Consider the following 10,947-nt stretch of genomic DNA (forward strand, 5'->3'; position numbering starts at 1 on the left):
GGAACCTGGAAGGCATTATGCTGAGTGAAATTAGTCAGAGGCAAAAGGACAAATATTGTATAAGACCACTATTATAAGATCTTGAGAAATAGTATAAACTGAGAAGAACACATACTTTTGTGGTTACAAGGTGGGGAGGGAGGGAGGGTGGGAGAGGGTTATTTACTGATTAGTTAGTAGATAAGAACTACTTTAGGTGAAGGGAAGGACAATACTCAATACAGGGAAGGTCAGCTCAACTGGACTGGACCAAAAGCAAAGAAGTTTCTGGGATAAACTGAATGCTTCGAAGGCCAGCGGAGCGAGGGCGGGGGTTTGGGGACTATGGCTGAAGGGGACTTGTAAGTCAATTGGCAAAATAATTCTATTATGAAAACATCTGCATCCCACTTTGAAGTGTGGCATCTGGGGTCTTAAATGCTAACAAGCGGCCATCTAAGATGCATCAATTGGTCTCAACCCACCTGGATCAAAGGAGAATGAAGAACACCAAGGTCACATGACAGGTATGAGCCCAAGAGACAGAAAGGGCCACGTGAACCAGAGACTTAGATCATCCTGAGACCAGAAGAACCAGATGGTGCCCGGCCACAACCGATGACTGCCCTGACAGGGAGCACAACAGAGAACCCCTGAGGGAGCAGGAGAACAGTGGGATGCAGACCCCAAATTCTCATAAAAAGACCAGACTTAATGGTCTGACTGGACTAGAAGAATCCCGGCAGTCATGGTCCCCAAACCTTCTGTTGGCCCAGGACAGGAACCATTCCTGAAGACAATGGGTTGGAGAGAGATGCTGATGAAGAGTGAGCTGCTTGTATCAGGTGGACACTTGAGACTGTGTTGGCGTCTCCTGTTTGGAGGGGAGATAGGAGGGTAGAGAGGGTTAGAAACTGGCAAAATCGTCACGAAAGGAGAGTCTGGAAGGAAGGAGCGGGCTGACTCATTAGGGGGAGAGTAAGTGGGAGTATGGAGTAAGGTGTATGTAAGCTTATATGTGACAGACTGACTTGATTTGTAAACTGTCACTTAAAGCACAAAAAAAATTATTAAAAAAAAAAAGAAACAACCTCTGATGGTAATGAGGGAGGAGGGGGTGGGGATGGAAAAACACTAAATAGACAATAGATAAGTGGTACCTTTGGTGAAGGGTAAGAGAGTACACAATACTAGGAAAGGCAGCACAACATGTACAAGGCAAGGTCATGGAAGCTCCATAGACACATCCAAACTCCCTGAGGGACTGAATTGCTGGGCTGAGGGCAGTGGGGACCATGGTCTCAGGGAACATCTAGCTTAACTGGTGTAACATAGTTTATAAAGATAATGTTCTACATTCTACTTATGGTGAGTAGCGTCTGTGGTCTTAAAAGCCTGTGAGCGGCTATCTAGGATACTCCACTGGTCTCGCCCCTTCGGGATCAAAGAAGAATGAAGAAAACTAAAGATACAAGGCCAAGATTAATCCAAAGGACTAATGGACCACATCTACCACAGCCTCCACCAGACTAAGTCTGGTAAAAGTAGATGGTGCCCAGCTACCACCACTGACTGTTCTGACAGAGATCACAATAGAGGGTCCCAGACAGAGGTAGAAAAAAATGTAGAACAAAATTCTAACTCCCAAAAAAAGGCCAGACTTGCTGGCCTGATAGAGACTGAAGAAACCCTGAGAGTATAGCCCCCGGACACCCTTTTAGCTCAGTAATAAAGTCACTCCCAAGGTTCATCCTTCAGCCAAGGATTAGACAGGTCCATAAAACAAAACAAGACTAAAGGGACACAGCAGCCCTGAGGAAAGGACTAGAAGGCAGGTGGGGACAGGAAAGCTGGTAATAGGGAGCTCAAGGTTGAGAAGGGAGAGTGTGGACATGTTGTGGGGTTGTTAACCAATGTCATAAAACAATATGTATACTAACTGTTTAATGAGAAACTAGTATGCTCTGTCTGTGAACCTTCATCTAAAGTACAATAAAAAAAAAAAAGAGTGAGAAAAATGAAGAAAGAGAAACTCCAAAAAAAAAAAAAAAAAAAAGATAAGTGTGTCTCGTGGTAGGAGGGAAATAAATGAAATAAGAATGACAAACTGTTGATAAATATTACTAAAGCTGAATAATGGGTATATTATTTTTCTTTTGTGTAAATTTGAACTTTTTTCATAATAAAAGTTTCAAAATATGGCAAAAAAAAAAAAATAAGGGTATTAAGTGAAATTTTATGTACTGAATGTTGAGATCTCCACCATTCTTCCACCACTAATCTCTTAGAATGCTAGCTGCCAGAATTATTTTCCTTCAGGCAGGGTTTTGGAAGACCCTTTCCTGAGGAACCTTCTTGGAGGATTCCAACTAGGCCAACAAAAAAGACTAAAAATAGTGACATCAAAGGTTCCCCAACCGAATGACCCTGAACTCTACAGTGAAGTCCACAGTCTACCAGCCCCACCCATGCCACAGAAACTTCAGTCAGCTTTTAGTTGCCACAGTCTTAAATTTGAGCGGACAGCCAAGAATCATTAGATAGTTTAAGAAACCCTTAAATAAAAAACACAGAGGCCAAAACAGACAGAAAAAAGTAACTTGGAGAAAACCAAACTAGGCCATACAGAAACCAAAAATAAAACCTTGTTGCCATTTTGCTGACTTTGACTCATGTGTTAAGAGTAGAACTGCCCCATAGGGTTTTCTTTGCTGTAATCTTTACAGAAGCCAATCACTAGGCCTTTCTTCTGTGGTGCCGCTAGGTGGGTTCAAACCACGAATCTTTGGTTAGTAGCTGAGCGCTAACCGTTTGTGCCACCTAGGAACCTTCATGCCATACTTTGCTGTTGTGTTTGCCATCGAGTCTATTTAAACTCATAGATGGGGCTTTAAATTTTCATCCTGAATGCTATGAAAGCCCATCAAAATATTTTAAGGAGAGGGATGACAACTCAGATGTACATCTATAAAACGGAAGGTGTATAACAAGTAGTTCCTGTTATCTCTTCCATCTCTAATAGCCCATGATCCTACAAATAGTGAAGTCCTGAACCAGACTAGTGAGGAGGAAGCGTTGGAAACAGATCTGAGAGCTATCTCACAGGGGACATGGGAGGATTGCTGTGAAACATTGGGCCTGGGTGGGAGGAGGCTTGGCGATGAAATTAGTTGGGATGGGGAGACAGGAGACGACTGGCTTAAGACAAGCTCCATTTTGAACATGTTCAGGTTTGATATCCCTTAACCAAAGCTCTCTGGTGCTAACAGATGACTCCAGTCCTCAAAGTTTCATTAGCACTGGGAAGAAGACAACTGCTGACTCCTCCAAATTTCTGTGGTAGGCGGGCCAAAAAAACACTGTTCCCAAAAAAGAGAGAAAGAAAAAAACTGCTCCCAGGAACTACTTAATGATTAAACAATTTCAGAACTACTTAATTACACTCTTTAGTTCCCATCTAATTATTTTAGGCTTAACACTAATGTCATTGGTGAGAATTTTGCAGTCTATTTGATGTCTTAATCTGGCCTGTCAATTCCATGGTTTATAGCCAAATTATAACTCCCCTCATCTGAATCCTTCCCTAGCTGCATTCTTTTCAAAGCAAGCTCTTAGTTCCCTAGCCCGAACTTGAAGAACAAAACTTTCTGTCCTCTGGTACCTTAGCAGTCACACACAGAGCCCCAGCATATAGTGTGAACATAGTGGGCACTCAGGGTTTGCTAGGCATAGTGATAACATGCGTTCAAAGTAACTCGATTTCTCTTTTAGAGAAGACAGACACTGAAAAGCTTTGATGGTAATGTGAGGGAATATGTATCTTGAATAATTGGAACAGGGGTCCACAACTATTTTGCAGAGAGTCCAACTTTATAAGGGACCCAAAGAGAACAGATTGACCAATGACTGTGACATATTGTGGTTTTGGAGTGATGTGTGTGTGCGTGCCTGCTTGCTCAGGTTGGGGAAAGGAGGTGCTTCAGTGGGGAGTTTTTACTGAGGAAGGAGATAATAAACTCACTTCTGACAGTCAAGGTATGACCAGAGAAGGAGTGAGGAAACAGGCAAGTCAGGTAAGCTGGGCTGTAGTTAGATTTCACAGTCAGTCATCAAACAGGAACTCATCTGCAAAAAGCAAAGACACACCCTCTGCCTCAAGTGATGGCCTGCATCAACCATGGAGCCTCATTCTTTCAGGTATTTCTGATTTCAGAAGTCCTCTTCTTTCTGTAGGCCAGGCCTTCTTCCCAATTCTCCTGGAACCTTAGAGACTTGGTATTTGTCCAAGCACAAATCAAAACCAAGAAAGATTCCAGGGACAATGTTTAAAGACATAGAGAATGAAAAGTACCAAATTCAGAATAGTGATTTATTTCGGCTGGTGTATATGTGTTTTCTGAGGAGTGGGAGTGGAGGAGCTTGTAAACTCAACTATAATGTTAATGTTTAGTTTCCTGAGCTGGATGTTAGGTATAGCGATGCTTGTTATGCTGGTATATCTGAAATATTTCACAATTTGCAAAAGAAAGACGTCTGAAAGGAAAAAAGAAACAGATTTTTTGTCTATTTCCTTGCTTCCACCTGAGAAAAAGTAGGCACTATTACTATCTAATGGAGCCCTGGTAGTGCAGTGTTTAAGAGCTTGGCTGCTAACCAAAAGGTCGATGGTTCAAACCCACCAGCTGATTTGTGGCAGAAAGACATAGCATTCTGCTTCCGTAAAAATTTACAACCTTGGAAACCTTATAGGGACAGCTGAACTCAGCCCTATACGGTCGCTATGAGTCAGAATCAACTTGATGGCAACGGATTTTTTTTTTCTTTTTAGTTTATTGCTATCTAAATTTTACAGGCAAGGAAAGGGAGGCAAAGAGAGGTTAAATAATTTGCCCAAAATCACGTTGCTATTAATATGTCTTATAAAAAGATGATAAACCAAAAAAACCCACTGCCATCGAGTTGATTCCAACTCATAGCAACCCTATAGGACTGAGTAGAACTGCCCCATAGAGTTTCCAAGGAGTGTCTGGTGGATTCGAACTGCCAGCTTCTTGGTTAGCAGCCATAGTACTTAACCACGATGCCACCAGGGTTTCCTAAAAAAGATGATACATTATCCAAATTTTATTGTAAACTGAAACTGTATCTGTTCCCAAACAAGGCTGTGTCTACTATCATCCATAAGGTTAACGCTCAGAAGTAAATCCTTTTTTTTTTTTTTTAGCAAATGTTCAAATCACACACCTATGGTGCTGGATCACCTTCAGTAATTCCATCCATGGGAGCAACCCTTGTTACATTGAACTCCTGCTTTGGACATGCCTTTCCTGTTTTGTCAGTGTTATGATATCACGCGGTTGAATGGCATATCAGGAAGAGAGATCATTGCCCTGAAATGCACAGTCAACTCTTGTCAGCCATACACTGGGTCATCCCAGGCCTCTCTCCTTCCTCCTCACTAGTCCTGCCCCACCTCTTCTTTACCTTGGCCTCAGTGTCATTGCAATTCTTATTTCCTACTCAACTAGGATCACAGAGAGACAATGAAAGTTGTGTGTCATCTTGTTATAAAACATATTAATAGCTATAAGAAGTGAGACGGGGAAGGATGAATCTAATGGTTAGAATTGTTGTTGTGTGCTGTCCAGTTGGTTTTTGACTCATGGTGTCACTATGTTAGAGACTAAAACTGCCCTATAGAGTTTTCTAGGCTATAATCTTTATGGAAGGAGCTCTGTTGGTGTGGTGGTTAAAGCACTCAGCTAGTAACTGGAAGGTTGGCAGTTCAAGCACACCAGCTGCTCTGAGGGAGAAAAATGTGGCAGTCTGCTTCTGTAAAGATTGTTGTTGTTGTTGTTAGGTGCCATCACATCAATTCCAACTCACAGCAACCCTATGTATAACAGAACAAAATACTGCCCGATCCTGCACCATACTCGCAATCACTGCTGTTTGAGCCCATTGTTGCAGCCACTGTGTCAATCCATCTTGTTGAGAGTCTTCTTCTTTTTCGCTGACCTTCTACTTTATCAAGCATGATGTCCCTCTCCAGGGACTGGTCCCTCCTGATAACAGGTACAAATTACGTGAGATGAAGTCTCGGCATTCTCATTTCTAAGGAGCACTCTGATTGTACTTCTTCCATGGCAGATTTATTCTTTTTTTTTTTGACAGTCCATGGTATATTCGATATTCTTCACCAACACCATAATTCAAAGGCGTCAATTCTTCTTTGGTCTTCCTTATTCATTGTTCAGCTTTTGTATGAATATGAGGCAATTGTAAATGCTGTGGCTTGGGTCAGGCGCACCTTAGTCCTCAAAGTGACATCTTTACTTTTTAACACTTTAAAGAGGTCTTTTGCGGCAGAATTGCCCAATGCAATGTCTCATTTGATCTCCTGACTGCTGCTTCCATGAGTGTTGATTGTGGATCCAAGTAAAACAAAAGCCTTGACAACTTCAATTTTTTCTCCGTTTATCATGATGTTGCTTATTGGTCCATTTGTGAGTATTTTTGTTTACCTGTGTTTTATTGACTACGCAAAGGCATTCGACTGTGTGAATCATAACAAATTATGGAGAATATCGTGAAGAATAGAAATTCCAGAACACTTAATTGTGCTCTTGCGGAACCTGTAAGAGGCAGTTGTTTGAACAGAACAAGGGGATACCATATGGTTTAAAATCAGGAAAGGTATATGCCAGGGTTGAATCTTTTCACTATAAGTATTCGACCTGTAGACTGAGCAAATAATCCTAGAATCTGGACCATATGAAGAAGAACGCAGTATCAGGATTGGAGGGAGACTCATTAACAACCTGCAATATGTAGATGATACAACTTTGCATACTGAAAGTGAAGAGGACTTGAAACACTTACTGATGAAGATCAAAGACCATAGTTTTCAGTATGAAGTATACCTTGACATAAAGAGAACAAAAATCCTCTGTAAAGTTTATAGCCTTGGAAATCCTATGGGGTAGTTCTACTCTGTCCTATACTGTCACTATGAGTCAGAATTGACTTGATGGCAAAGTGTTTGGTTTTGAATCTTTATGGCAGCAGATCACTAGGTCTTTCTCCCACAGAGGTGCTAGGTGGGTTTAAACTGCCAACTTTTGGTTAGCAACTGAATGCTTAACTACTGCACCACCAAGGCCCCTTAATGGTTAGAATTAGACCTACAAATTATCTGTGCATGTCATGTTCCATTTTCTCCAAAACAGGCAGATTGGCATCATTCTGATGTCAGGCTGCCTGAATTGAAATTACTGCCCTGTCACTTCCTGGCTACTTGTTCTTGGGCAAGTTATTTAACCTTTCTGTGCCCCCATTTCCTCACCTATAAAATTTAGGTAGTAATAGTGCCTACTTTTCAAAGTTGATATTAAATGTTAATATTAAGTTTATATTAAAAGTTCAAGATTCAATGAAATGATACATGCAAGTGCCTAGCAAAATACCTAGCAAAAAAGTAAAAACATAATAAAATTTGGAAATTATTGCATTTATTATTAACTTTAAATCTTCTTCCTGCCCCTTTAATGTGAGTAAGTAGAGTACCTTAAAAGTTGATAGGTATCATACCATATACACCAGGATAGTTCAACATTAGAAAATCAATGCAATCGACCACATAAACAGAACAAAAGAAAAGAATCACATGAACATCTCAATGGGTACAGTAAAGCATTTGATAAAGTCCAACACCCATTCCTGATTTAAAAAAAAAAAAAAAAGTCTTAATAAAATAGAAGGTTAAGAGCTCAGCTGCTAACCAAAAGGTGAGCAGTTTGAATCTACCAGCCGCTCCTTGGAAATCCTATGAGTTGGTTCTACTCTGTCCCATAGGGTCACTATGAGTCAGAATAGGCTTGATGACAATTTTTTTTTCTTTAATATACAAAACCAACAGCCAACTTCATTCTCAATGGAGAGAGGCTGAAAGTATTTCCCCTGAGAGTGGGAACAAGACAAGGATGCCCTTTATCACCACTCCTATTTAACATTATGCTGAAAGTCCTAGCTAGAGCGATAAGGCAATAAAAATAAATAAAGAGCATCCAAATTGGAAAGGAAGAAATAAAACTATCCCTATTCACAGATAATATGATCCTATACATACAGAACCCCAAACATTCCACAAGAAAACTACTGGAGCTAATAGAAAATTCAGCAGAGAAGCAGGATACAAGATCAACATGCAAAGATCAGTTGGATTCCTATACACCAGCAAAAAGAACTTTGAAAAGGAAATCAGGAAAATAATACCACTTATAATAGCCCCTGAAAAGATAAAATGCTTAGGAATAAATCTAACCAGGGACACAAAAGACCTATACAAAGAAAACAACAACACACTACTGGAAGAAACCAAAAGTAATCTACTTAAATGGAAAAACATACCATGCTCATGGATAGGTGGACTCAACATTGTGAAAATGTCAATTCTACCCAAAGTGATCTACAGATATAATGCAATCCCAATCCAAATACCAACAGCATTCTTTAATGAGATGGAAAAACTAATCACCAACTTTATATGGAAAGGAAAGAGGCCCGGGATAAGCAAAGAATCACTGAAGAAGAACGGCAAAGTAGGAGGCCTCACACTACCGATCTCAGAATCTACTATACCACCACAGTAGTCAAAACTACCTGGTACTGGGACAATGACAGACACGTAGACCAATGGAACAGAATCAAGAACCCAGATGTAAATCCACCCACTTATAATGAGCTGATTTTTGACAAAGGACCAAAGCCCATTAAATGGAGAAAAGACAGCCTTTTTAACAAATGGTGCTGGCATAGCTGGATGTCCATCTGTAAAAAAAAATTAAATAGGACCCATACCTCACACCATACACAGAAACTAACACAAAATGGATCAAAGACCTAAATATAAAACCTAAAATGATAAAAAAAAAAAAAGATCATGGAAAAAAAAACTTGGGGACAATGCTGGGGCCCTAATACGTGACATAAATATAAAACATAACTAACAATACACAAACAGATAAGCTAGATAACTAGCATCATCTAAAAATTAAACACTTATGCTTATCAAAAGACTTCAGCAAAGGAGTAAAAAAAGAACCCACAGGCTGGGAAAAATTGGGGGCTATGGTACATCTGACAAAGGTCTAATCTCTAAAATCTGCAGAATACTTCAACACATCAATAACAAAAAGGCAAATGATCCAATTAAAAAATGGGCAAAAGATATGATCAGACAACTTCACCAAATAAGACATTCAGGCAGCAGGTAACAGACACCTGAGGAAATGCTCGTGATCACTAGCTATTAAAAAAAGCTATTAGAGAAATGCAAATTAAAACAATAATCAGATGCCATGGCACCCCAACATTACTGGCACTAATTAAAAAAACAGAAAATAACAAACGTTGGAGAGGTTGTGGGGAGATTGGGACTCTTAATCACTGCTGGTGGTAATGTAAAATGGTATAACCACTATGGAAAACGATATGGTGCCTCCTTAAAAAGCTAGAAATAGAAACACCATATGATCCAGCAATCTCACTCTTAGGAATATATCCTAGAGAAATAAGAGTCATCTCACGAAGAGACATATGCACACCAGCCATGTTCATTGCAGCACCATACACAGTAGCAAAAAGATGGAAACAACCTAAGTGCTCATCAACAGATGAATGGATAAACAAATTATGGTGCATACACACAATGCAATACTACACAACAATGAAGGACAATGATGAATCCATGAAACATCTTACAACATGGATGAATCTGGAGGCCGTTATGCTGAATGAAATAAGTCAATTACAAAAGGACAACTATGGTATGAGACCACTATTATAAAAACTCAAGAAAAAGCTTATAAACGAAAAAAGAATTTTGGCAATTATGAGGGAGGGGAGGGTTGGAGGGGACATCACTAACTAGATAGTAGACAAGTGTTAGCTTTGATGAAGGGGAAGACAACACACAATATAGGGGAAGTCAGTACTACTTGAACAAGGCAAAGTCATAGAGGCCACCTAAACATACCCAAACACCTTGAGGGACCAAGTTACTGGGACTGAGGGCTAGACGACATGGTCCCAGGGAACATCTAGGTCAACAGGCAAAATATAGTTCATAAAGAAAATGTTCTACATCCTATTTGGTGAGTAGTGTCTGGGGTCTTAAAAGAATGTGAGTGGCCATCTAAGATACATCTATTGGTCCCATCACATTCAGAGCAAAGGAGAACGAAGAAAACAAAAGACAGAAGGAAAATATTAGTCCAAAGGACTAATGGACTATATAACCACAGCCCCCACCAACCTGAGTCCAGATGAACCAGGTGGTATCCTGGCTATGACCACCAACCTCTCTGACAGGGATTGCAGTAGAAGGTCCTGGACAGAGAGGTAGAAAAATGTAGAACAAAATTCAAATTCACAAAAAAGACCAGACGACCTGGTCTGACAGAGACTGGAGGAACCCCTAAGATTATGGCCCCTGGGCACCCTGCTAACTCAGAACTGAAGCCCCTCCTGAGGTCCACCTTTCAACCAAAGATTAGACAAGTCTATAAAACAAACAATAACACACGCTAGGGATGTTCTTCTTAGTTCAATCAAGTATACGAGAGTAAATGTGCAATACCTGCCCAAAAGTAAAGATGAGAAGGCAGAAAGGGACAGGAAAACTGGATGAATGGACATGGAGAACCCAGGGTGGAAAGGGAAAGGGGGAGAGTGCTGACACACTGCGGGGATTGCAACCAATGTCATAAAACAATTCGTGTGTACCTTTTTAATGAAAAACTAATTGTGATGTAAACTTTCACCTAAAAAACAATAAAAAAAAAAAAAAAGTTGGTAGGTATCAAGTATAGCCTACCTTGAGGAGAAACCAACTTCCAGGCAAAAATCATATCTAGGAAGAGTAGCCAATATCTGGCGGGAGATTGTTTCCTGAAAGCACTGAGTTAT

The sequence above is a fragment of the Loxodonta africana genome, chromosome 20 (assembly GCF_030014295.1).
Source record: "Loxodonta africana isolate mLoxAfr1 chromosome 20, mLoxAfr1.hap2, whole genome shotgun sequence".
Classification (NCBI taxonomy): Eukaryota; Metazoa; Chordata; class Mammalia; order Proboscidea; family Elephantidae; genus Loxodonta; species Loxodonta africana.